General features: G+C 40.2%; 43 non-coding genes across 43 annotated transcripts; all 43 read right to left on the minus strand.

The window, feature by feature from the left end:
- Positions 1-1747: 1747 nt before the first annotated feature.
- Positions 1748-1819, minus strand: TRNAE-CUC (transfer RNA glutamic acid (anticodon CUC)). The gene has a single exon. It is a non-coding gene; the product is annotated as a tRNA-Glu (tRNA).
- Positions 1820-2266: 447 nt separating this feature from the next.
- Positions 2267-2338, minus strand: TRNAE-CUC (transfer RNA glutamic acid (anticodon CUC)). The gene has a single exon. It is a non-coding gene; the product is annotated as a tRNA-Glu (tRNA).
- Positions 2339-2556: 218 nt separating this feature from the next.
- TRNAE-CUC (transfer RNA glutamic acid (anticodon CUC)) lies at positions 2557-2628 on the minus strand. The gene has a single exon. It is a non-coding gene; the product is annotated as a tRNA-Glu (tRNA).
- A 1512-nt stretch (positions 2629-4140) lies between these two features.
- TRNAE-CUC (transfer RNA glutamic acid (anticodon CUC)) lies at positions 4141-4212 on the minus strand. The gene has a single exon. It is a non-coding gene; the product is annotated as a tRNA-Glu (tRNA).
- Positions 4213-4932: 720 nt separating this feature from the next.
- On the minus strand, positions 4933-5004 carry TRNAE-CUC (transfer RNA glutamic acid (anticodon CUC)). The gene has a single exon. It is a non-coding gene; the product is annotated as a tRNA-Glu (tRNA).
- A 218-nt stretch (positions 5005-5222) lies between these two features.
- Positions 5223-5294, minus strand: TRNAE-CUC (transfer RNA glutamic acid (anticodon CUC)). The gene has a single exon. It is a non-coding gene; the product is annotated as a tRNA-Glu (tRNA).
- Positions 5295-5512: 218 nt separating this feature from the next.
- Positions 5513-5584, minus strand: TRNAE-UUC (transfer RNA glutamic acid (anticodon UUC)). Its single transcript has one exon. It is a non-coding gene; the product is annotated as a tRNA-Glu (tRNA).
- Positions 5585-5883: 299 nt separating this feature from the next.
- Positions 5884-5955, minus strand: TRNAE-CUC (transfer RNA glutamic acid (anticodon CUC)). Its single transcript has one exon. It is a non-coding gene; the product is annotated as a tRNA-Glu (tRNA).
- Positions 5956-6173: 218 nt separating this feature from the next.
- Positions 6174-6245, minus strand: TRNAE-CUC (transfer RNA glutamic acid (anticodon CUC)). The gene has a single exon. It is a non-coding gene; the product is annotated as a tRNA-Glu (tRNA).
- A 218-nt stretch (positions 6246-6463) lies between these two features.
- Positions 6464-6535, minus strand: TRNAE-UUC (transfer RNA glutamic acid (anticodon UUC)). The gene has a single exon. It is a non-coding gene; the product is annotated as a tRNA-Glu (tRNA).
- Positions 6536-6834: 299 nt separating this feature from the next.
- Positions 6835-6906, minus strand: TRNAE-CUC (transfer RNA glutamic acid (anticodon CUC)). The gene has a single exon. It is a non-coding gene; the product is annotated as a tRNA-Glu (tRNA).
- A 1090-nt stretch (positions 6907-7996) lies between these two features.
- On the minus strand, positions 7997-8068 carry TRNAE-UUC (transfer RNA glutamic acid (anticodon UUC)). Its single transcript has one exon. It is a non-coding gene; the product is annotated as a tRNA-Glu (tRNA).
- A 2963-nt stretch (positions 8069-11031) lies between these two features.
- On the minus strand, positions 11032-11103 carry TRNAE-CUC (transfer RNA glutamic acid (anticodon CUC)). The gene has a single exon. It is a non-coding gene; the product is annotated as a tRNA-Glu (tRNA).
- A 218-nt stretch (positions 11104-11321) lies between these two features.
- Positions 11322-11393, minus strand: TRNAE-CUC (transfer RNA glutamic acid (anticodon CUC)). The gene has a single exon. It is a non-coding gene; the product is annotated as a tRNA-Glu (tRNA).
- Positions 11394-11902: 509 nt separating this feature from the next.
- TRNAE-CUC (transfer RNA glutamic acid (anticodon CUC)) lies at positions 11903-11974 on the minus strand. Its single transcript has one exon. It is a non-coding gene; the product is annotated as a tRNA-Glu (tRNA).
- Positions 11975-12405: 431 nt separating this feature from the next.
- On the minus strand, positions 12406-12477 carry TRNAE-CUC (transfer RNA glutamic acid (anticodon CUC)). Its single transcript has one exon. It is a non-coding gene; the product is annotated as a tRNA-Glu (tRNA).
- A 224-nt stretch (positions 12478-12701) lies between these two features.
- On the minus strand, positions 12702-12773 carry TRNAE-CUC (transfer RNA glutamic acid (anticodon CUC)). Its single transcript has one exon. It is a non-coding gene; the product is annotated as a tRNA-Glu (tRNA).
- Positions 12774-13571: 798 nt separating this feature from the next.
- On the minus strand, positions 13572-13643 carry TRNAE-CUC (transfer RNA glutamic acid (anticodon CUC)). Its single transcript has one exon. It is a non-coding gene; the product is annotated as a tRNA-Glu (tRNA).
- A 431-nt stretch (positions 13644-14074) lies between these two features.
- Positions 14075-14146, minus strand: TRNAE-CUC (transfer RNA glutamic acid (anticodon CUC)). The gene has a single exon. It is a non-coding gene; the product is annotated as a tRNA-Glu (tRNA).
- A 224-nt stretch (positions 14147-14370) lies between these two features.
- On the minus strand, positions 14371-14442 carry TRNAE-CUC (transfer RNA glutamic acid (anticodon CUC)). The gene has a single exon. It is a non-coding gene; the product is annotated as a tRNA-Glu (tRNA).
- Positions 14443-14660: 218 nt separating this feature from the next.
- On the minus strand, positions 14661-14732 carry TRNAE-CUC (transfer RNA glutamic acid (anticodon CUC)). The gene has a single exon. It is a non-coding gene; the product is annotated as a tRNA-Glu (tRNA).
- Positions 14733-15526: 794 nt separating this feature from the next.
- Positions 15527-15598, minus strand: TRNAE-CUC (transfer RNA glutamic acid (anticodon CUC)). The gene has a single exon. It is a non-coding gene; the product is annotated as a tRNA-Glu (tRNA).
- Positions 15599-15816: 218 nt separating this feature from the next.
- On the minus strand, positions 15817-15888 carry TRNAE-CUC (transfer RNA glutamic acid (anticodon CUC)). The gene has a single exon. It is a non-coding gene; the product is annotated as a tRNA-Glu (tRNA).
- A 509-nt stretch (positions 15889-16397) lies between these two features.
- On the minus strand, positions 16398-16469 carry TRNAE-CUC (transfer RNA glutamic acid (anticodon CUC)). The gene has a single exon. It is a non-coding gene; the product is annotated as a tRNA-Glu (tRNA).
- Positions 16470-16900: 431 nt separating this feature from the next.
- Positions 16901-16972, minus strand: TRNAE-CUC (transfer RNA glutamic acid (anticodon CUC)). The gene has a single exon. It is a non-coding gene; the product is annotated as a tRNA-Glu (tRNA).
- Positions 16973-17196: 224 nt separating this feature from the next.
- Positions 17197-17268, minus strand: TRNAE-CUC (transfer RNA glutamic acid (anticodon CUC)). Its single transcript has one exon. It is a non-coding gene; the product is annotated as a tRNA-Glu (tRNA).
- A 218-nt stretch (positions 17269-17486) lies between these two features.
- On the minus strand, positions 17487-17558 carry TRNAE-CUC (transfer RNA glutamic acid (anticodon CUC)). The gene has a single exon. It is a non-coding gene; the product is annotated as a tRNA-Glu (tRNA).
- A 503-nt stretch (positions 17559-18061) lies between these two features.
- Positions 18062-18133, minus strand: TRNAE-CUC (transfer RNA glutamic acid (anticodon CUC)). Its single transcript has one exon. It is a non-coding gene; the product is annotated as a tRNA-Glu (tRNA).
- A 219-nt stretch (positions 18134-18352) lies between these two features.
- On the minus strand, positions 18353-18424 carry TRNAE-CUC (transfer RNA glutamic acid (anticodon CUC)). The gene has a single exon. It is a non-coding gene; the product is annotated as a tRNA-Glu (tRNA).
- A 218-nt stretch (positions 18425-18642) lies between these two features.
- TRNAE-CUC (transfer RNA glutamic acid (anticodon CUC)) lies at positions 18643-18714 on the minus strand. Its single transcript has one exon. It is a non-coding gene; the product is annotated as a tRNA-Glu (tRNA).
- A 1012-nt stretch (positions 18715-19726) lies between these two features.
- TRNAE-CUC (transfer RNA glutamic acid (anticodon CUC)) lies at positions 19727-19798 on the minus strand. Its single transcript has one exon. It is a non-coding gene; the product is annotated as a tRNA-Glu (tRNA).
- Positions 19799-20022: 224 nt separating this feature from the next.
- On the minus strand, positions 20023-20094 carry TRNAE-CUC (transfer RNA glutamic acid (anticodon CUC)). The gene has a single exon. It is a non-coding gene; the product is annotated as a tRNA-Glu (tRNA).
- Positions 20095-20609: 515 nt separating this feature from the next.
- TRNAE-CUC (transfer RNA glutamic acid (anticodon CUC)) lies at positions 20610-20681 on the minus strand. Its single transcript has one exon. It is a non-coding gene; the product is annotated as a tRNA-Glu (tRNA).
- Positions 20682-20899: 218 nt separating this feature from the next.
- TRNAE-CUC (transfer RNA glutamic acid (anticodon CUC)) lies at positions 20900-20971 on the minus strand. Its single transcript has one exon. It is a non-coding gene; the product is annotated as a tRNA-Glu (tRNA).
- Positions 20972-21479: 508 nt separating this feature from the next.
- Positions 21480-21551, minus strand: TRNAE-UUC (transfer RNA glutamic acid (anticodon UUC)). The gene has a single exon. It is a non-coding gene; the product is annotated as a tRNA-Glu (tRNA).
- A 214-nt stretch (positions 21552-21765) lies between these two features.
- TRNAE-CUC (transfer RNA glutamic acid (anticodon CUC)) lies at positions 21766-21837 on the minus strand. Its single transcript has one exon. It is a non-coding gene; the product is annotated as a tRNA-Glu (tRNA).
- A 218-nt stretch (positions 21838-22055) lies between these two features.
- Positions 22056-22127, minus strand: TRNAE-CUC (transfer RNA glutamic acid (anticodon CUC)). Its single transcript has one exon. It is a non-coding gene; the product is annotated as a tRNA-Glu (tRNA).
- A 224-nt stretch (positions 22128-22351) lies between these two features.
- Positions 22352-22423, minus strand: TRNAD-AUC (transfer RNA aspartic acid (anticodon AUC)). Its single transcript has one exon. It is a non-coding gene; the product is annotated as a tRNA-Asp (tRNA).
- Positions 22424-23221: 798 nt separating this feature from the next.
- Positions 23222-23293, minus strand: TRNAE-CUC (transfer RNA glutamic acid (anticodon CUC)). Its single transcript has one exon. It is a non-coding gene; the product is annotated as a tRNA-Glu (tRNA).
- Positions 23294-23511: 218 nt separating this feature from the next.
- Positions 23512-23583, minus strand: TRNAE-UUC (transfer RNA glutamic acid (anticodon UUC)). Its single transcript has one exon. It is a non-coding gene; the product is annotated as a tRNA-Glu (tRNA).
- Positions 23584-23797: 214 nt separating this feature from the next.
- TRNAE-CUC (transfer RNA glutamic acid (anticodon CUC)) lies at positions 23798-23869 on the minus strand. Its single transcript has one exon. It is a non-coding gene; the product is annotated as a tRNA-Glu (tRNA).
- Positions 23870-24087: 218 nt separating this feature from the next.
- Positions 24088-24159, minus strand: TRNAE-UUC (transfer RNA glutamic acid (anticodon UUC)). Its single transcript has one exon. It is a non-coding gene; the product is annotated as a tRNA-Glu (tRNA).
- Positions 24160-24373: 214 nt separating this feature from the next.
- On the minus strand, positions 24374-24445 carry TRNAE-CUC (transfer RNA glutamic acid (anticodon CUC)). Its single transcript has one exon. It is a non-coding gene; the product is annotated as a tRNA-Glu (tRNA).
- Between the last annotated feature and the right edge of the window lie 283 nt (positions 24446-24728).

Consider the following 24728-nt stretch of genomic DNA (forward strand, 5'->3'; position numbering starts at 1 on the left):
ATTTATATCTTTTAATTAAATTGTCTACGAGAATTTTGTACAAGCTGCGATGTTCAACTGACCAGGAATATAAAACTGGTGTTCCCACACCGGGAAATGAACCCGGGTCATGGCGGTGAGAGCGCGAAATCATGACCACTAGACCATATGGGACGTTGTCGTATGAAGGCGTTTCCTATTTATCGGGAACACATAAGTAAGGCATATAATCGGATACTTGCGACGTGACATATACTGAATGTCGAGTATTGTATATTCTCTTCTGATGAGACAACAAATGTGAGAGGCCAATTTATATCTTTTAATTAAATTGTCTATGAGAATTTTGTACAAGCTGCGATGTTCAACTGACCAGGAATCTAAAACAGGTGTTCCCACACCGTGAATTGAACCCGGGCCTTGGCGGTGAAAGCGCCAAATCCTAACCACTAGACCATATGGGACGATGACATTTGAAGGCGTTTCTTATTTGTCGGGAAAACACAAGTATGGCATGCAATCGGATACTTCTGACATGAACTGCACGTCGTGTATTACATATTCTCTTGTAATCAAGCCAACAAATACGGGAGGCCAATTTATATCATTTAATTAAATTGTCTATGAGAATTTTGTACAAGCTGCGATGTTCAACTGACCAGGAATATAAAACTGGTGTTCCCACACCGGGAAATGAACCCGGGCCTTGGCGGTGAAAGCGCCAAATCCTAACCACTAGACCATATGGGACGATGACATTTGAAGGCGTTTCTTATTTATCGGGAAAACACAAGTATGGCATGCAATCGGATACTTCTGACATGAACTGCACGTCGTGTATTACATATTCTCTTGTAATCAAGCCAACAAATACGGGAGGCCAATTTATATCATTTAATTAAATTGTCTATGAGAATTTTGTACAAGCTGCGATGTTCAACTGACCAGGAATATAAAACTCGTGTTCCCACACCGGGAAATGAACCCGGGCCTTGGCGGTGAGAGCGCCAAATCCTAACCACTAGGTCGGACGTTGACGTATGAAGGCGTTTCCTATTTATCGGGAACACATAAGTAAGGCATATAATCTGATACTTGTGACGTGACATGAACTGAATGTCGAGTACTATATATATTCTCTTGTAATCAAGCCAACAAATACGAGAGGCCAATTTATATCTTTTAATTAAATTGTCTATGAGAATGTTGTACAAGCTGCGATGATCAACTGACCAGGAATATAAAACAGGTGTTCCCACACCGAGAACTGAACATAACCGAGAACTGAACATATAATCGGATATTAAGGCATATAATCGGATACTTGTGACGTGACATGAACTGAATGTCGAGTATTATATATTCACTTGTAATAAGGCAACAAATGCGAGAGACCAATTTATATCTTTTAATTAAATTGTCTATGAGAATTTTGTACAAGCTGCGATGTTCAACTGACCAGGAATATAAAACTGGTGTTCCCACACCGGGAAATGAATCCGGGTCATGGCGGTGAGAGCGCCAAATCCTGACCACTAGACCATATGGGACGTTGTCCTATGAAGGCGTTTCATATGTATCGGGAACACATAAGTAAGGCATATAATCGGATACTTGTGACGTGACATGAACTGAATGTGGAGTATTATATATTCACTTGTAATAAGGCAACAAATGCGAGAGACCAATTTATATCATTTAATTAAATTATCTCTGAGAATGTCATACAATCTGCGATGTTCAACTGACCAGGAATCTAAAACAGGTGTTCCCACACCGGGAATTGAACCCGGGCCTTGGCAGTGAGAGCGCCAAATCCTAACCACTAGACCATATGGGACGTTGACGTATGAAGGCGTTTCCTATTTATCGGGAACACATAAGTAAGGCATATAATCTGATACTTGTGACGTGACATGAACTGAATGTCGAGTACTATATATATTCTCTTGTAATCAAGCCAACAAATACGAGAGGCCAATTTATATCTTTTAATTAAATTGTCTATGAGAATGTTGTACAAGCTGCGATGATCAACTGACCAGGAATATAAAACAGGTGTTCCCACACCGAGAACTGAACATAACCGAGAACTGAACATATAATCGGATATTAAGGCATATAATCGGATACTTGTGACGTGACATGAACTGAATGTTGAGTATTATATATTCTCTTCTGATGAGCCAACAAATACGAGAGGCCAATTTATATCTTTTAATTAAATTGTCTATGAGAATTTTGTACAAGCTGCGATGTTCAACTGACCAGGAATATAAAACTGGTGTTCCCACACCGGGAATTGAACCAGGGCCTTGGCGGTGAGAGCGCCAAATCCTAACCACTAGACCATATGGGATGTTGACGTATGAAGGCGTTTCCTATTTATCGGGAAAACATAAGTAAGGCATATAATCGGATACTTGTGACGTGACATGAACTGAATGTGGAGTATTATATATTCACTTGTAATAAGGCAACAAATGCGAGAGACCAATTTATATCTTTTAATTAAATTATCTCTGCGAATGTCATACAAGCTGCGATGTTCAACTGACCAGGAATCTAAAACAGGTGTTCCCACACCGGGAATTGAACCCGGGCCTTGGCGGTGAGCGCGCCAAATCCTAACCACTAGACCATATGGGACGTTGACGTATGAAGGCGTTTCCTATTTATCGGGAACACATAAGTAAGGCATATAATCTGATACTTGTGACGTGACATGAACTGAATGTCGAGTATTATATATTCTCTTGTGATCGAGCCAACAAATACGAGAGGCCAATTTATATCTTTTAATTAAATTGTCTATGAGAATTTTGTACAATCTGCGATGTTCAACTGACCAGGAATATAAAACTGGTGTTCCCACACCGGGAAATGAACCCGGGTCATGGCGGTGAGAGCGCAAAATCATGACCACTAGAACATATGGGACGTTGTCGTATGAAGGCGTTTCCTATTTATCGGGAACACATAAGTAAGGCATATAATCGGATACTTGTGAGGTGACATGAACTGAATGTCGAGTATTATATATTCACTTATAATAAGGCAACAAATGCGAGAGACCAATTTATATCTTTTAATTAAATTGTCTATGAGAATGTTGTACAAGCTGCGATGTTCAACTGACCAGGAATCTAAAACAGGTGTTCCCACACCGGAATTGAACCCGGGCCTTGGCGGTGAAAGCGCCAAATCCTAACCACTAGACCATATAGGACGTTGACGTATGAAGGCGTTTCCTATTTATCGGGAACACATAAGTAAGGCATATAATCTGATACTTGTGACGTGACATGAACTGAATGTCGAGTACTATATATATTCTCTTGTAATCAAGCCAACAAATACGAGAGGCCAATTTATATCTTTTAATTAAATTGTCTATGAGAATGTTGTACAAGCTGCGATGATCAACTGACCAGGAATATAAAACAGGTGTTCCCACACCGAGAACTGAACATATAATCGGATATTAAGGCATATAATCGGATACTTGTGACGTGACATGAACTGAATGTCGAGTATTATATATTCTCTTATGATGAGCCAACAAATACGAGAGGCCAATTTATATCTTTTAATTAAATTGTCTATGAGAATGTTGTACAAGCTGCGATGTTCAACTGACCAGGAATCTAAAACAGGTGTTCCCACACCGGAATTGAACCCGGGCCTTGGCGGTGAAAGCGCCAAATCCTAACCACTAGACCATATAGGACATTGACGTATGAAGGCGTTTCCTATTTATCGGGAACACATAAGTAAGGCATATAATCTGATACTTGTGACGTGACATGAACTGAATGTCGAGTACTATATATATTCTCTTGTAATCAAGCCAACAAATACGAGAGGCCAATTTATATCTTTTAATTAAATTGTCTATGAGAATGTTGTACAAGCTGCGATGATCAACTGACCAGGAATATAAAACAGGTGTTCCCACACCGAGAACTGAACATATAATCGGATATTAAGGCATATAATCGGATACTTGTGACGTGACATGAACTGAATGTCGTGTATTACATATTCTCTTGTAATCAAGCCAACAAATACGAGAGGCCAATTTATATCTTTTAATTAAATTGTCTATGAGAATTTTGTACAAGCTGCGATGTTCAACTGACCAGGAATATAAAACTGGTGTTCCCACACCGGGAATTGAACCCGGTCCTTGGCGGTGAGAGCGCCAAATCCTAACCACTAGACCATATGAGACGTTGACGTATAAAGGCGTTTCCTATTTATCGGGAACACATAAGTAAGGCATATAATCTGATACTTGTGACGTGACATGAACTGAATGTCGAGTACTATATATATTCTCTTGTAATCAAGCCAACAAATACGAGAGGCCAATTTATATCTTTTAATTAAATTGTCTATGAGAATGTTGTACAAGCTGCGATGATCAACTGACCAGGAATATAAAACAGGTGTTCCCACACCGAGAACTGAACATATAATCGGATATTAAGGCATATAATCGGATACTTGTGACGTGACATGAACTGAATGTCGAGTATTATATATTCACTTGTAATAAGGCAACAAATGCGAGAGACCAATTTATATCTTTTAATTAAATTGTCTATGAGAATTTTGTACAAGCTGCGATGTTCAACTGACCAGGAATATAAAACTGGTGTTCCCATACCGGGTATTGAACCCGGGCCTTGGCGGTGAGAGCGCCAAATGCTAACCACTAGACCATTTGGGATGTTGACGTATGAAGGCGTTTCTTATTTATCGGGAACACATAAGTAAGGCATATAATCGGATACTTGCGACGTGACATGAACTGAATGTCGAGTATTATATATTCTCTTCTGATGAGACAACAAATACGAGAGGCCAATTTATATCATTTAATTAAATTGTCTATGAGAATTTTGTACAAGCTGCGATGTTCAACTGACCAGGAATATAAATTAGGTGTTCCCACACCGGGAATTGAACCCGGGCCATGGCGGTGAGAGCGCGAAATCATGACCACTAGACCATATGGGACGTTGTCGTATGAAGGCGTTTCCTATTTATCAGGAACACATAAGTAAGGCATTTAATCGGATACTTGTGATGTGACATGATTTGAATGTCGAGTATTATATATTTACTTGTAATAAGGCAACAAATGCGAGAGACCAATTTATATCTTTTAATTAAATTGTCTATGAGAATTTTGAACAAGCTGCGATGTTCAACTGACCAGGTATATAAAACTGGTATTCCCATACCGGGAATTGAACCCGGGCCTTGGCGGTGAGAGCGCCAAATCCTAACCACTAGACCATATGGTATGTTGACGTATGAAGGCGTTTCCTATTTATCGGGAACACATAAGTAAGGCATATAATCGGATACTTGTGACGTGACATGAACTGAATGTCGAGTATTATATATTCTCTTCTGATGAGACAACAAATACGAGAGGCCAATTTATATCTTTTAATTAAATTGTCTATGAGAATTTTGTACAAGCTGCGATGTTCAACTGACCAGGAATCTAAAACAGGTGTTCCCACACCGGGAATTGAACCCGGGCCTTGGCGGTGAAAGCGCCAAATCCTAACCACTAGACCATATGGGACGATGACATTTGAAGGCGTTTCTTATTTATCGGGAAAACACAAGTATGGCATGCAATCGGATACCACTAGACCATTTGGGATGTTGACGTATGAAGGCGTTTCCTATTTATCGGGAACACATAAGTAAGGCATATAATCGGATACTTGTGACGTGACATGAACTGAATGTCGAGTATTATATATTCTCTTCTGATGAGACAACAAATACGAGAGGCCAATTTATATCTTTTAATTAAATTGTCTATGAGAATTTTGTACAAGCTGCGATGTTCAACTGACCAGGAATATAAAACTGGTGTTCCCACACCGGGAATTGAACCCGGGCCATGGCGGTGAGAGCGCCAAATCCTAACCACTAGACCATATGGGATGTTGACGTATGAAGGCATTTCCTATTTATCGGGAACACATAAGTAAGGCATATAATCGGATACTTGTGACGTGACATGAACTGAATGTCGAGTATTATATATTTACTTGTAATAAGGCAACAAATGCGAGAGACCAATTTATATCTTTTAATTAAATTGTCTATGAGAATTTTGAACAAGCTGCGATGTTCAACTGACCAGGTATATAAAACTGGTATTCCCATACCGGGAATTGAACCCGGGCCTTGGCGGTGAGAGCGCCAAATCCTAACCACTAGACCATATGGGATGTTGACGTATGAAGGCGTTTCCTATTTATCGGGAACACATAAGTAAGGCATATAATCGGATACTTGTGACGTGACATGAACTGAATGTCGAGTATTATATATTCTCTTCTGATGAGACAACAAATACGAGAGGCCAATTTATATCTTTTAATTAAATTGTCTATGAGAATTTTGTACAAGCTGCGATGTTCAACTGACCAGGAATCTAAAACAGGTGTTCCCACACCGGGAATTGAACCCGGGCCTTGGCGGTGAAAGCGCCAAATCCTAACCACTAGACCATATGGGACGATGACATTTGAAGGCGTTTCTTATTTATCGGGAAAACACAAGTATGGCATGCAATCGGATACCACTAGACCATTTGGGATGTTGACGTATGAAGGCGTTTCCTATTTATCGGGAACACATAAGTAAGGCATATAATCGGATACTTGTGACGTGACATGAACTGAATGTCGAGTATTATATATTCTCTTCTGATGAGACAACAAATACGAGAGGCCAATTTATATCTTTTAATTAAATTGTCTATGAGAATTTTGTACAAGCTGCGATGTTCAACTGACCAGGAATATAAAACTGGTGTTCCCACACCGGGAATTGAACCCGGGCCATGGCGGTGAGAGCGCCAAATCCTAACCACTAGACCATATGGGATGTTGACGTATGAAGGCATTTCCTATTTATCGGGAACACATAAGTAAGGCATATAATCGGATACTTGTGACGTGACATGAACTGAATGTGGAGTATTATATATTCACTTGTAATAAGGCAACAAATGCGAGAGACCAATTTATATCTTTTTATTAAATTCTCTCTGCGAATGTCATACAAGCTGCGATGTTCAACTAACCAGGAATCTAAAACAGGTGTTCCCACACCGGGAATTGAATCCGGGCCTTGCCGGTAAGAGCGCCAAATCCTAACCACTAGACCATATGGGACGTTGACGTATGAAGGCGTTTCCTATTTATCGGGAACACATAAGTAAGGCATATAATCTGATACTTGTGACGTGACATGAACTGAATGTCGAGTATTATATATTCTCTTGTGATCGAGCCAACAAATACGAGAGGCCAATTTATATCTTTTAATTAAATTGTCTATGAGAATTTTGTACAATCTGCGATGTTCAACTGACCAGGAATATAAAACTGGTGTTCCCACACCGGGAAATGAACCCGGGTCATGGCAGTGAGAGCGCAAAATCATGACCACTAGAACATATGGGACGTTGTCGTATGAAGGTGTTTCCTATTTATCGGGAACACAGAAGTAAGGCATATAATCGGATACTTGTGACGTGACATGAACTGAATGTCGAGTATTATGTATTCACTTATAATAAGGCAACAAATGCGAGAGACCAATTTATATCTTTTAATTAAATTGTCTATGAGAATTTTGTACAAGCTGCGATGTTCAACTGACCATGAATATAAAACTGGTGTTCCCACACCGGGAAATGAATCCGGGTCATGGCGGTGAGAGCGCCAAATCCTGACCACTAGACCATATGGGACGTTGTCGTATGAAGGCGTTTCATATGTATCGGGAACACATAAGTAAGGAATATAATCGGATACTTGTGACGTGACATGAACTGAATGTGGAGTATTATATATTCTCTTGTGATCGAGCCAACAAATACGTGAGGCCAATTTATATCATTTAATTAAATTGTCTATGAGAATTTTGTACAAGCTGCGATGTTCAACTGACCAGGAATATAAAACTGGTGTTCCCACACCGGGAATTGAACCCGGGCCTTGGCGGTGAAAGCGCCAAATCCTAACCACTAGACCATATGGGACGATGACATTTGAAGGCGTTTCTTATTTATCGGGAAAACTCAAGTATGGCATGCAATCGGATACTTGTGACGTGACATGAAGTGAATATCGAGTATTATATATTCTCTTGTGATCGAGCCAACAAATACGAGAGGCCAATTTATAACTTTTAATTAAATTGTCTATGAGAATTTTGTACAAGCTGCGATGTTCAACTGACCAGGAATATAAAACTGGTGTTCCCACACCGAGAACTGAACATATAATCGGATATTAAGGCATATAATCGGATACTTGTGACGTGACATGAACTGAATGTCGAGTATTATATATTCACTTGTAATAAGGCAACAAATGCGAGAGACCAATTTATATCTTTTAATTAAATTGTCTATGAGAATTTTGTACAAGCTGCGATGTTCAACTGACCAGGAATATAAAACTGGTGTTCCCATACCGGGTATTGAACTCGGGCCTTGGCGGTGAGAGCGCCAAATGCTAAGCACTAGACCATTTGGGATGTTGACGTATGAAGGCGTTTCATATGTATCGGGAAAACATAAGTAAGGCATATAATCGGATACTTGTGACGTGACATGAACTGAATGTGGAGTATTATATATTGACTTGTAATAAGGCAACAAATGCGAGAGACCAATTTATATCTTTTAATTAAATTATCTCTGCGAATGTCATACAAGCTGCGATGTTCAACTGACCAGGAATATAAAACTGGTGTTCCCACACCGGGAAATGAATCCGGGTCATGGCGGTGAGAGCGTAAAATCATGACCACTAGAACATATGGGACGTTGTCGTATGAAGGCGTTTCCTATTTATCGGGAACACATAAGTAAGGCATATAATCGGATACTTGTGACGTGACATGAACTGAATGTCGAGTATTATATATTCACTTGTAATAAGGCAACAAATGCGAGAGACCAATTTATATCTTTTAATTAAATTGTCTATGAGAATTTTGTACAAGCTGCGATGTTCAACTGACCAGGAATATAAAACTGGTGTTCCCACACCGGGAAATGAATCCGGGTCATGGCGGTGAGAGCGCCAAATCCTGACCACTAGACCATATGGTACGTTGTCGTATGAAGGCGTTTCATATGTATCGGGAACACATAAGTAAGGCATATAATCGGATACTTGTGACGTGACATGAACTGAATGTGGAGTATTATATATTCACTTGTAATAAGGCAACAAATGCGAGAGACCAATTTATATCTTTTAATTAAATTGTCTATGAGAATTTTGTACAAGCTGCGATGTTCAACTGACCAGGAATATAAAACTGGTGTTCCCACACCGGGAAATGAATCCGGGTCATGGCGGTGAGAGCGCCAAATCCTGACCACTAGACCATATGGGACGTTGACATTTGAAGGCGTTTCCTATTTATCGGGAAAACACAAGTATGGCATACAATCGAATGATTGTGACATGAACTGTAAGTCGTGTATTATATATTCCCTTGAAATAAGGCAATAAATACGAGAGGCCAATTTATATCTTTTAATTAAATTGTCTTTGTGAATGTTATACAAACTGCGATGTTCAACTGACCAGGAATCTAAAACAGGTATTCCCACACCGGGAATTGTACCCGGGCCTTGGCGGTGAAAGCGCCAAATCCTAACCAATAGACCATATAGGACGTTGACATATGAAGGCGTTTCTTATTTATCGGGAAAACACAAGTAAGGCATGTAATAGGATACATGTGACATGAACTGCACGTCGTGTATTATATATTCTCTTGTAATAAGGCAATAAATGCGAGAGACCAATTTATATCTTTTAATTAAATTATCTCTGAGAATGTCATACAATCTGCGATGTTCAACTGACCAGGAATCTAAAACAGGTGTTCCTACACCAGGAATTGAACCCGGGCCTTGGCGGTAAGAGCGCCAAATCTTAACCACTAGATCATATGGGACGTTGATGTATGAAGGCGTTTCCTATTTATCGGGAACACATAAGTAAGGCATATAATCTGATACTTGTGACGTGACATGAACTGAATGTCGAGTACTATATATATTCTCTTGTAATCAAGCCAACAAATACGAGAGGCCAATTTATATCTTTTAATTAAATTGAATATGAGAATGTTGTACAAGCTGCGATGATCAACTGACCAAGAATAGAAAACAGGTGTTCCCACACCGAGAACTGAACATAACCGAGAACTGAACATATAATCGGATATTAAGGCATATAATCGGATACTTGTGACGTGACATGAACTGAATGTCGAGTATTATATATTCTGTTCTGATGAGCCAACAAATACGAGAGGCCAATTTATATCTTTTAATTAAATTGTCTATGAGAATTTTGTACAAGCTGCGATGTTCAACTGACCAGGAATCTAAAACAGGTGTTCCCACACCGGAATTGAACCCGGGCCTTGGCGGTGAAAGCGCCAAATCCTAACCACTAGACCATATGAGACGATGACATTTGAAGGCGTTTCCTATTTATCGGGAAAACACAAGTATGGCATGCAATCGGATACTTCTGACATGAACTACACGTCGTGTATAACATATTCTCTTGTAATCAAGCCAACAAATACGAGAGGCCAATTTATATCTTTTAATTAAATTGTCTATGAGAATTTTGTACAAGCTGTGATGTTCAACTGACCAGGAATATAAAACTGGTGTTCCCACACCGGGAATTGAACCCGGGCCTTGGCGGTGAGAACGATAAATCCTAACTACTAGACCATATGGGATGTTGACGTATGAAGGCGTTTCCTATTTATCGGGAAAACATAAGTAAGGCATATAATCGGATACTTGTGACGAGACATGAACTGAATGTCGAGTATTATATATTCTCTTGTGATCGAGCCAACAAATACGAGAGGCCAATTTATAACTTTTAATTAAATTGTCTATGAGAATTTTGTACAAGCTGCGATGTTCAACTGACCAGGAATATAAAACTGGTGTTCCCACACCGGGAATTGAATCCGGGTCATGGCGGTGAGAGCGCCAAATCCTGACCACTAGACCATATGGGACGTTGTCGTATGAAGGCGTTTCATATGTATCGGGAACACATAAGTAAGGCATATAATCGGATACTTGTGACGTGACATGAACTGAATGTGGAGTATTATATATTCACTTGTAATAAGGCAACAAATGCGAGAGACCAATTTATATCTTTTAATTAAATTCTCTCTGCGAATGTCATACAAGCTGCGATGTTCAACTGACCAGGAATCTAAAACAGGTGTTCCCACACCGGGAATTGTACCCGGGCCTTGGCGGTGAGAGCGCCAAATCCTAACCACTAGACCATATGGGACGTTGACGTATGAAGGCGTTTCCTATTTATCGGGAACACATAAGTAAGGCATATAATCTGATACTTGTGACGTGACATGAACTGAATGTCGAGTATTATATATTCTCTTGTGATCGAGCCAACAAATACGAGAGGCCAATTTATATCTTTTAATTAAATTGTCTATGAGAATTTTGTACAATCTGCGATGTTCAACTGACCAGGAATATAAAACTGGTGTTCCCACACCGGGAAATGAACCCGGGTCATGGCGGTGAGAGCGCAAAATCATGACCACTAGAACATATGGGACGTTGTCGTATGAAGGCGTTTCCTATTTATCGGGAACACAGAAGTAAGGCATATAATCGGATACTTGTGACGTGACATGAACTGAATGTGGAGTATTATATATTCACTTGTAATAAGGCAACAAATGCGAGAGACCAATTTATATCTTTTAATTAAATTATCTCTGAGAATGTCATACAAGCTGCGATGTTCAACTGACCAGGAATCTAAAACAGGTGTTCCCACACCGGGAATTGAACCCGGGCCTTGGCGGTGAGGGCGCCAAATCCTAACCACTAGACCATATGGGACGTTGACGTATGAAGGCGTTTCCTATTTATCGGGAACACATAAGTAAGGCATATAATCTGATACTTGTGACGTGACATGAACTGAATGTCGAGTACTATATATATTCTCTTGTAATCAAGCCAACAAATACGAGAGGCCAATTTATATCTTTTAATTAAATTGTCTATGAGAATGTTGTACAAGCTGCGATGATCAACTGACCAGGAATATAAAACAGGTGTTCCCACACCGAGAACTGAACATATAATCGGATATTTAGGCATATAATCGGATACTTGTGACGTGACATGAACCGAATGTCGTGTATTACATATTCTCTTGTAATCAAGCCAACAAATGCGAGAGACCAATTTATATCTTTTAATTAAATTGTCTATGAGTATTTTGTACAAGCTGCGATGTTCAACTGTCCAGGAATATAAAACCGGTGTTCCCACACCGGGAATTGAACCCGGGCCTTGGCGGTGAGAGCGCCAAATCCTAACCACTAGACCATATGGGATGTTGACGTATGAAGGTGTTTCCTATTTATCGGGAACACATAAGTAAGGCATATAATCGGATACTTGTGACGTGACATGAACTGAATGTCGAGTATTATATATTCTCTTGTGATCGAGCCAACAAATACGAGAGGCCAATTCAATTTATATCTTTTAATTAAATTGTCTATGAGAATTTCGTACAAGCTGCGATGTTCAACTGACCAGGAATATAAAACTGGTGTTCCCACACCGGGAAATGAACCCGGGTCATGGCGGTGAGAGCGCCAAATCCTGACCACTAGACCATATGGGACGTTGTCGTATGAAGGCGTTTCCTATTTATCGGGAACACGTAAGTAAGGCATATAATCGGATACTTGTGACGTGACATGAACTGAATGTCGAGTATTATATATTCACTTGTAATAAGGCAACAAATGCGAGAGACCAATTTATATCTTTTAATTAAATTGTCTATGAGAATTTTGTACAAGCTGCGATGTTCAACTGACCAGGAATATAAAACTGGTGTTCCCACACCGGGAAATGAATCCGGGTCATGGCGGTGAGAGCGCGAAATCATGACCACTAGACCATATGGGACGTTGTCGTATGAAGGCGTTTCCTATTTATCGGGAACACATAAGTAAGGCATATAATCGGATACTTGTGACGTGACATGAACTGAATGTCGAGTATTATATATTCTCTTCTGATGAGCCAACAAATACGAGAGGCCAATTTATATCTTTTAATTAAATTGTCTATGAGAATTTTGTACAATCTGCGATGTTCAACTGACCAGGAATATAAAACTGGTGTTCGCACACCGGGAAATGAACCCGGGTCATGGCGGTGAGAGCGCAAAATCATGACCACTAGAACATATGGGACGTTGTCGTATGAAGGCGTTTCCTATTTATCGGGAACACAGAAGTAAGGCATATAATCGGATACTTGTGACGTGACATGAACTGAATGTGGAGTATTATATATTCACTTGTAATAAGGCAACAAATGCGAGAGACCAATTTATATCTTTTAATTAAATTATCTCTGAGAATGTCATACAAGCTGCGATGTTCAACTGACCAGGAATCTAAAACAGGTGTTCCCACACCGGGAATTGAACCCGGGCCTTGGCGGTGAGGGCGCCAAATCCTAACCACTAGACCATATGGGACGTTGACGTATGAAGGCGTTTCCTATTTATCGGGAACACATAAGTAAGGCATATAATCTGATACTTGTGACGTGACATGAACTGAATGTCGAGTACTATATATATTCTCTTGTAATCAAGCCAACAAATACGAGAGGCCAATTTATATCTTTTAATTAAATTGTCTATGAGAATGTTGTACAAGCTGCGATGATCAACTGACCAGGAATATAAAACAGGTGTTCCCACACCGAGAACTGAACATATAATCGGATATTTAGGCATATAATCGGATACTTGTGACGTGACATGAACCGAATGTCGTGTATTACATATTCTCTTGTAATCAAGCCAACAAATGCGAGAGACCAATTTATATCTTTTAATTAAATTGTCTATGAGTATTTTGTACAAGCTGCGATGTTCAACTGTCCAGGAATATAAAACTGGTGTTCCCACACCGGGAATTGAACCCGGGCCTTGGCGGTGAGAGCGCCAAATCCTAACCACTAGACCATATGGGATGTTGACGTATGAAGGTGTTTCCTATTTATCGGGAACACATAAGTAAGGCATGTAATCGGATACTTGTGACGTGACATGAACTGAATGTCGAGTATTATATATTCTCTTGTGATCGAGCCAACAAATACGAGAGGCCAATTCAATTTATATCTTTTAATTAAATTGTCTATGAGAATTTCGTACAAGCTGCGATGTTCAACTGACCAGGAATATAAAACTGGTGTTCCCACACCGGGAAATGAACCCGGGTCATGGCGGTGAGAGCGCCAAATCCTGACCACTAGACCATATGGGACGTTGTCGTATGAAGGCGTTTCCTATTTATCGGGAACACGTAAGTAAGGCATATAATCGGATACTTGTGACGTGACATGAACTGAATGTCGAGTATTATATATTCACTTGTAATAAGGCAACAAATGCGAGAGACCAATTTATATCTTTTAATTAAATTGTCTCTGAGAATTTCATACAAGCTGCGATGTTCAACTGACCAGGAATCTAAAACAGGTGTTCCCACACCGGGAATTGGACCCGGGCCTTGGCGGTGAGAGCGCCAAATCCTAACCACTAGACCATATGGGACGTTGTCGTATGAAGGCGTTTCATATGTATCGGGAACACATAAGTAAGGCATATAATCGGATACTTGTGACGTGACATGAACTGAATGTCGAGTATTATATATTCTCTTCTGATGAGCCAACAAATACGAGAGGCCAATTTATATCTTTTAATTAAATTGTCTATGAGAATTTTGTACAAGCTGCGATGTTCAACTGACCAGGAATCTAAAACAGGTGTTCCCACACCGGAATTGAACCCGGGCCTTGGCGGTGAAAGCGCCAAATCCTAACCACTAGACCATATGGGACGATGACATTTGAAGGCGTTTCCTATTTATCTGGAAAACACAAGTATGGCATGCAATCGGATACTTTTGACATGAACTACACGTCGTGTATAACATATTCTCTTGTAATCAAGCCAACAAATACGAGAGGCCAATTTATATCTTTTAATTAAATTGTCTATGAGAATTTTGTACAAGCTGCGATGTTCAACTGACCAGGAATATAAAACTGGTGTTCCCACACCGGGAATTGAACCCGAGCCTTGGCGGTGAGAGCGCCAAATCCTAACTACTAGACCATATGGGATGTTGACGTATGAAGGCGTTTCCTATTTATCGGGAAAACATAAGTAAGGCATATAATTGGATACTTGTGACGAGACATGAACTGAATGTCGAGTATTATATATTCTCTTGTGATCGAGCCAACAAATACGAGAGGCCAATTTATAACTTTTAATTAAATTGTCTATGAGAATTTTGTACAAGCTGCGATGTTCAACTGACCAGGAATATAAAACTGGTGTTCCCACACCGGGAATTGAATCCGGGTCATGGCGGTGAGAGCGCCAAATCCTGACCACTAGACCATATGGGACGTTGTCGTATGAAGGCGTTTCATATGTATCGGGAACACATAAGTAAGGCATATAATCGGATACTTGTGACGTGACATGAACTGAATGTGGAGTATTATATATTCACTTGTAATAAGGCAACAAATGCGAGAGACCAATTTATATCTTTTAATTAAATTCTCTCTGCGAATGTCATACAAGCTGCGATGTTCAACTGACCAGGAATCTAAAACAGGTGTTCCCACACCGGGAATTGAACCCGGGCCTTGGCGTTGAGAGCGCCAAATCCTAACCACTAGACCATATGGGACGTTGACGTATGAAGGCGTTTCCTATTTATCGGGAACACATAAGTAAGGCATATAATCTGATACTTGTGACGTGACATGAACTGAATGTCGAGTATTATATATTCTCTTGTGATCGAGCCAACAAATACGAGAGGCCAATTTATATCTTTTAATTAAATTGTCTATGAGAATTTTGTACAATCTGCGATGTTCAACTGACCAGGAATATAAAACTGGTGTTCCCACACCGGGAAATGAACCCGGGTCATGGCGGTGAGAGCGCAAAATCATGACCACTAGAACATATGGGACGTTGTCGTATGAAGGCGTTTCCTATTTATCGGGAACACAGAAGTAAGGCATATAATCGGATACTTGTGACGTGACATGAACTGAATGTGGAGTATTATATATTCACTTGTAATAAGGCAACAAATGCGAGAGACCAATTTATATCTTTTAATTAAATTATCTCTGAGAATGTCATACAAGCTGCGATGTTCAACTGACCAGGAATCTAAAACAGGTGTTCCCACACCGGGAATTGAACCCGGGCCTTGGCGGTGAGGGCGCCAAATCCTAACCACTAGACCATATGGGACGTTGACGTATGAAGGCGTTTCCTAATTATCGGGAACACATAAGTAAGGCATATAATCTGATACTTGTGACGTGACATGAACTGAATGTCGAGTACTATATATATTCTCTTGTAATCAAGCCAACAAATACGAGAGGCCAATTTATATCTTTTAATTAAATTGTCTATGAGAATGTTGTACAAGCTGCGATGATCAACTGACCAGGAATATAAAACAGGTGTTCCCACACCGAGAACTGAACATATAATCGGATATTTAGGCATATAATCGGATACTTGTGACGTGACATGAACCGAATGTCGTGTATTACATATTCTCTTGTAATCAAGCCAACAAATGCGAGAGACCAATTTATATCTTTTAATTAAATTGTCTATGAGTATTTTGTACAAGCTGCGATGTTCAACTGTCCAGGAATATAAAACTGGTGTTCCCACACCGGGAATTGAACCCGGGCCTTGGCGGTGAGAGCGCCAAATCCTAACCACTAGACCATATGGGATGTTGACGTATGAAGGTGTTTCCTATTTATCGGGAACACATAAGTAAGGCATATAATCGGATACTTGTGACGTGACATGAACTGAATGTCGAGTATTATATATTCTCTTGTGATCGAGCCAACAAATACGAGAGGCCAATTCAATTTATATCTTTTAATTAAATTGTCTATGAGAATTTCGTACAAGCTGCGATGTTCAACTGACCAGGAATATAAAACTGGTGTTCCCACACCGGGAAATGAACCCGGGTCATGGCGGTGAGAGCGCCAAATCCTGACCACTAGACCATATGGGACGTTGTCGTATGAAGGCGTTTCCTATTTATCGGGAACACGTAAGTAAGGCATATAATCGGATACTTGTGACGTGACATGAACTGAATGTCGAGTATTATATATTCACTTGTAATAAGGCAACAAATGCGAGAGACCAATTTATATCTTTTAATTAAATTGTCTCTGAGAATTTCATACAAGCTGCGATGTTCAACTGACCAGGAATCTAAAACAGGTGTTCCCACACCGGGAATTGGACCCGGGCCTTGGCGGTGAGAGCGCCAAATCCTAACCACTAGACCATATGGGACGTTGTCGTATGAAGGCGTTTCATATGTATCGGGAACACATAAGTAAGGCATATAATCGGATACTTGTGACGTGACATGAACTGAATGTCGAGTATTATATATTCTCTTCTGATGAGCCAACAAATACGAGAGGCCAATTTATATCTTTTAATTAAATTGTCTATGAGAATTTTGTACAAGCTGCGATGTTCAACTGACCAGGAATCTAAAACAGGTGTTCCCACACCGGAATTGAATCCGGGCCTTGGCGGTGAAAGCGCCAAATCCTAACCACTAGACCATATGGGACGATGACATTTGAAGGCGTTTCCTATTTATCTGGAAAACACAAGTATGGCATGCAATCGGATACTTTTGACATGAACTACACGTCGTGTATAACATATTCTCTTGTAATCAAGCCAACAAATACAAGAGGCCAATTTATATCTTTTAATTAAATTGTCTATGAGAATTTTGTACAAGCTGCGATGTTCAACTGACCAGGAATATAAAACTGGTGTTCCCACACCGGGAATTGAACCCGGGCCTTGGCGGTGAGAGCGCCAAATCCTAACTACTAGACCATATGGGATGTTGACGTATGAAGGCGTTTCCTATTTATCGGGAAAACATAAGTAAGGCATATAATTGGATACTTGTGACGAGACATGAACTGAATGTCGAGTATTATATATTCTCTTGTGATCGAGCCAACAAATACGAGAGGCCAATTTATAACTTTTAATTAACTTGTCTATGAGAATTTTGTACAAGCTGCGATGTTCAACTGACCAGGAATATAAAACTGGTGTTCCCACACCGGGAATTGAATCCGGGTCATGGCGGTGAGAGCGCCAAATCCTGACCACTAGACCATATGGGACGTTGTCGTATGAAGGCGTTTCATATGTATCGGGAACACATAAGTAAGGCATATAATCGGATACTTGTGACGTGACATGAACTGAATGTGGAGTATTATATATTCACTTGTAATAAGGCAACAAATGCGAGAGACCAATTTATATCTTTTAATTAAATTCTCTCTGCGAATGTCATACAAGCTGCGATGTTCAACTGACCAGGAATCTAAAACAGGTGTTCCCACACCGGGAATTGAACCCGGGCCTTGGCGGTGAGAGCGCCAAATCCTAACCACTAGACCATATGGGACGTTGACGTATGAAGGCGTTTCCTATTTATCGGGAACACATATGTAAGGCATATAATCTGATACTTGTGACGTGACATGAACTGAATGTCGAGTATTATATATTCTCTTGTGATCGAGCCAACAAATACGAGAGGCCAATTTATATCTTTTAATTAAATTGTCTATGAGAATTTTGTACAATCTGCGATGTTCAACTGACCAGGAATATAAAACTGGTGTTCCCACACCGGGAAATGAACCCGGGTCATGGCGGTGAGAGCGCAAAATCATGACCACTAGAACATATGGGACGTTGTCGTATGAAGGCGTTTCCTATTTATCGGGAACACAGAAGTAAGGCATATAATCGGATACTTGTGACGTGACATGAACTGAATGTGGAGTATTATATATTCACTTGTAATAAGGCAACAAATGCGAGAGACCAATTTATATCTTTTAATTAAATTATCTCTGAGAATGTCATACAAGCTGCGATGTTCAACTGACCAGAAATCTAAAACAGGTGTTCCCACACCGGGAATTGAACCCGGGCCTTGGCGGTGAGGGCGCCAAATCCTACCCACAAGACCGTATGGGACGTTGACGTATGAAGGCGTTTCCTATTTATCGGGAACACATAAGTAAGGCATATAATCGGATACTTGTGACGTGACATGAACTGAATGTCGAGTACTATATATATTCTCTTGTAATCAAGCCAACAAATACGAGAGGCCAATTTATATCTTTTAATTAAATTGTCTATGAGAATGTTGTACAAGCTGCGATGATCAACTGACCAGGAATATAAAACAGATGTTCCCACACCGAGAACTGAACATATAATCGGATATTTAGGCATATAATCGGATACTTGTGACGTGACATGAACCGAATGTCGTGTATTACATATTCTCTTGTAATCAAGCCAACAAATGCGAGAGACCAATTTATATCTTTTAATTAAATTGTCTATGAGTATTTTGTACAAGCTGCGATGTTCAACTGTCCAGGAATATAAAACTGGTGTTCCCACACCGGGAATTGAACCCGGGCCTTGGCGGTGAGAGCGCCAAATCCTAACCACTAGACCATATGGGATGTTGACGTATGAAGGTGTTTCCTATTTATCGGGAACACATAAGTAAGGCATATAATCGGATACTTGTGACGTGACATGAACTGAATGTCGAGTATTATATATTCTCTTGTGATCGAGCCAACAAATACGAGAGGCCAATTCAATTTATATCTTTTAATTAATTTGTCTATGAGAATTTCGTACAAGCTGCGATGTTCAACTGACCAGGAATATAAAACTGGTGTTCCCACACCGGGAAATGAACCCGGGTCATGGCGGTGAGAGCGCCAAATCCTGACCACTAGACCATATGGGACGTTGTCGTATGAAGGCGTTTCCTATTTATCGGGAACACGTATGTAAGGCATATAATCGGATACTTGTGACGTGACATGAACCGAATGTCGTGTATTACATATTCTCTTGTAATCAAGCCAACAAATGCGAGAGACCAATTTATATCTTTTAATTAAATTGTCTATGAGTATTTTGTACAAGCTGCGATGTTCAACTGTCCAGGAATATAAAACTGGTGTTCCCACACCGGGAATTGAACACGGGCCTAGGCGGTGAGAGCGCCAAATCCTAACCACAAGACCATATGGGATGTTGGCGTATGAAGGCGTTTCCTATTTATCGGGAACACATAAGTAAGGCATATAATCGGATACTTGTGACGTGACATGAACTGAATGTCGAGTATTATATATTCTCTTGTGATCGAGCCAACAAATACGAGAGGCCAATTCAATTTATATCTTTTAATTAATTTGTCTATGAGAATTTCGTACAAGCTGCGATGTTCAACTGACCAGGAATATAAAACTGGTGTTCCCACACCGGGAAATGAACCCGGGTCATGGCGGTGAGAGCGCCAAATCCTGACCACTAGACCATATGGGACGTTGTCGTATGAAGGCGTTTCCTATTTATCGGGAACACGTAAGTAAGGCATATAATCCGATACTTGTGACGTGACATGAACTGAATGTCGAGTATTATATATTCACTTGTAATAAGGCAACAAATGCGAGAGACCAATTTATATCTTTTAATTAAATTGTCTCTGAGAATTTCATACAAGCTGCGATGTTCAACTGACCAGGAATCTAAAACAGGTGTTCCCACACCGGGAATTGAACCCGGGCCTTGGCGGTGAGAGCGCCAAATCCTAACCACTAGACCATATGGGACGTTGACGTATGAAGGCAGTTCCTATTTATCGGGAACACATAAGTAAGGCATATAATCTGATACTTGTGACGTGACATGAACTGAATAACGAGTATTATATATTCACTTGTAATAAGGCAACAAATGCGAGAGACCAATTTATATCTTTTAATTAAATTGTCTATGAGAATTTTGTACAAGCTGCGATGTTCAACTGACCAGGAATATAAAACTGGTGTTCCCATACCGGGAATTGAACACGGGCCTAGGCGGTGAGAGCGCCAAATCCTAACCACTAGACCATATGGGATGTTGGCGTATGAAGGCGTTTCCTATTTATCGGGAACACATAAGTAAGGCATATAATCGGATACTTGTGACGTGACATGAACTGAATGTCGAGTATTATATATTCTCTTCTGATGAGACAACAAATACGAGAGGCCAATTTATATCTTTTAATTAAATTGTCTATGAGAATTTTGTACAAGCTGCGATGTTCAACTGACCAGGAATCTAAAACAGGTGTTCCCACACCGGGAATTGAACCCGGGCCTTGGCGGTGAAAGCGCCAAATCCTAACCACTAGACCATATGGGACGATGACATTTGAAGGCGTTTCCTATTTATCGGGAAAACACAAGTATGGCATGCAATCGGATACTTCTGACATGAACTGCACGTCGTGTATTACATATTCTCTTGTAATCAAGCCAACAAATACGAGAGGCCAATTTATATCATTTAATTAAATTGTCTATGAGAATTTTGTACAAGCTGCGATGTTCAACTGACCAGGAATATAAAACTGGTGTTCCCACACCGGGAATTGAACCCGGGCCATGGCGGTGAGAGCGCGAAATCATGACCACTAGACCATATGGGACGTTGTCGTATGAAGGCGTTTCCAATTTATCGGGAACACAAAAGTAAGGCATATAATCGAATACTTGTGACGTGACATATACTGAATGTCGAGTATTGTATATTCACTTGTAATAAGGCAACAAATGCGAGAGACCAATTTATATCTTTTAATTAAATTGTCCATGAGAATTTTGTACAAGCTGCGATGTTCAACTGACCAGGAATATAAAACGGATGTTCCCACACCGGGAATTGAACCCGGGCTTTGGCGGTGAGAGCGCCAAATCCTAACCACTAGACCATATGGGATGTTGACGTATGAAGGTGTTTCCTATTTATCGGGAACACATAAGTAAGGCATATAATCGGATACTTGTGACGTGACATGAACTGAATGTCGAGTATTATATATTCTCTTGTGATCGAGCCAACAAATACGAGAGGCCAATTCAATTTATATCTTTTAATTAAATTGTCTATGAGAATTTCGTACAAGCTGCGATGTTCAACTGACCAGGAATATAAAACTGGTGTTCCCACACCGGGAAATGAACCCGGGTCATGGCGGTGATAGCGCCAAATCCAGACCACTAGACCATATGGGACGTTGTCGTATGAAGGCGTTTCCTATTTATCGGGAACACGTAAGTAAGGCATATAATCGGATACTTGTGACGTGACATGAACTGAATGTCGAGTATTATATATTCACTTGTAATAAGGCAACAAATGCGAGAGACCAATTTATATCTTTTAATTAAATTGTCTCTGAGAATTTCATACAAGCTGCGATGTTCAACTGACCAGGAATCCAAAACAGGTGTTCCCACACCTGGAATTGGACCCGGGCCTTGGCGGTGAGAGCGCCAAATCCTAACCACTAGACCATATGGGACGTTGACGTATGAAGGCGTTTCCTATTTATCGGGAACACATAAGTAAGGCATATAATCTGATACTTGTGACGTGACATGAACTGAATGTCGAGTATTATATATTCTCTTCTGATGAGACAACAAATACGAGAGGCCAATTTATATCATTTAATTAAATTGTCTATGAGAATTTTGTACAAGCTGCGATGTTCAACTGACCAGGAATATAAAACTGGTATTCCCATACCGGGAATTGAACCCGGGCCATGGCGGTGAGAGCGCGAAATCATGACCACTATACCATATGGGACGTTGTCGCATGAAGGCGTTTCCTATTTATCGGGAACACATAAGTAAGGCATATAATCGGATACTTGTGACGTGACATGATTTGAATGTCGAGTATTATATATTCACTTGTTATAAGGCAACAAATGCGAGAGACCAATTTATATCTTTTAATTAAATTGTCTATGAGAATTTTGTACAAGCTGCGATGTTCAACTGACCAGGAATATAAAACTGGTGTTCCCATACCGGGAATTGAACCCGGGCCTTGGCGGTGAGAGCGCCAAATCCTAACCACTAGACCATTTGGGATGTTGACGTATGAAGGCGTTTCCTATTTATCGGGAACACATAAGTAAGGCATATAATCGGATACTTGTGACGTGACATGAACTGAATGTCGAGTATTATATATTCTCTTCTGATGAGACAACAAATATGAGAGGCCAATTTATATCTTTTAATTAAATTGTCTATGAGAATTTTGTACAAGCTGCGATGTTCAACTGACCAGGAATCTAAAACAGGTGTTCCCACACCGGGAATTGAACCCGGGCCTTGGCGGTGAAAGCACCAAATCCTAACCACTAGACCATATGGGACGATGACATTTGAAGGCGTTTCTTATTTATCGGGAAAACACAAGTATGGCATGCAATCGGATACTTCAGACATGAACTGCACGTCGTGTATTACATATTCTCTTGTAATCAAGCCAACAAATACGAGAGGCCAATATATATCATTTAATTAAATTGTCTATGAGAATTTTGTACAAGCTGCGATGTTCAACTGACCAGGAATATAAAACTGGTGTTCCCACACCGGGAATTGAACCCGGGCCTTAGCGGTGAGAGCGCCAAATCCTAACCACTAGACCATATGGGATGTTGACGTATGAAGGCATTTCCTATTTATCGGGAACACATAAGTAAGGCATATAATCGGATACTTGTGACGTGACATGAACTGAATGTCGAGTATTATATATTCTCTTCTGATAAGACAACAAATACGAGAGGCCAATTTATATCTTTTAATTAAATTGTCTATGAGAATTTTGTACAAGCTGCGATGTTCAACTGACCAGGAATCTAAAACAGGTGTTCCCACACCGGGAATTGAACCCGGGCCTTGGCGGTGAAAGCGCCAAATCCTAACCACTAGACCATATGGGACGATGACATTTGAAGGCGTTTCCTATTTATCGGGAAAACACAAGTATGGCATGCAATCGGATACTTCTGACATGAACTGCACGTCGTGTATTACATATTCTCTTGTAATCAAGCCAACAAATACGAGAGGCCAATTTATATCATTTAATTAAATTGTCTATGAGAATTTTGTACAAGCTGCGATGTTCAACTGACCAGGAATATAAAACTGGTGTTCCCACACCGGGAATTGAACCCGGGCCATGGCGGTGAGAGCGCGAAATCATGACCACTAGACCATATGGGACGTTGTCGTATGAAGGCGTTTCCAATTTATCGGGAACACATAAGTAAGGCATATAATCGAATACTTGTGACGTGACATATACTGAATGTCGAGTATTGTATATTCACTTGTAATAAGGCAACAAATGCGAGAGACCAATTTATATCTTTTAATTAAATTGTCTATGAGAATTTTGTACAAGCTGCGATGTTCAACTGACCAGGAATATAAAACTGGTGTTCCCACACCGGGAAATGAATCCGGGGCATGGCGGTGAGAGCGCGAAATCATGACCACTAGACCA

This window comes from Saccoglossus kowalevskii, chromosome 9 (assembly GCF_978046115.1).
Source record: "Saccoglossus kowalevskii chromosome 9, keSacKowa6.1, whole genome shotgun sequence".
Taxonomy (NCBI): Eukaryota; Metazoa; Hemichordata; class Enteropneusta; family Harrimaniidae; genus Saccoglossus; species Saccoglossus kowalevskii.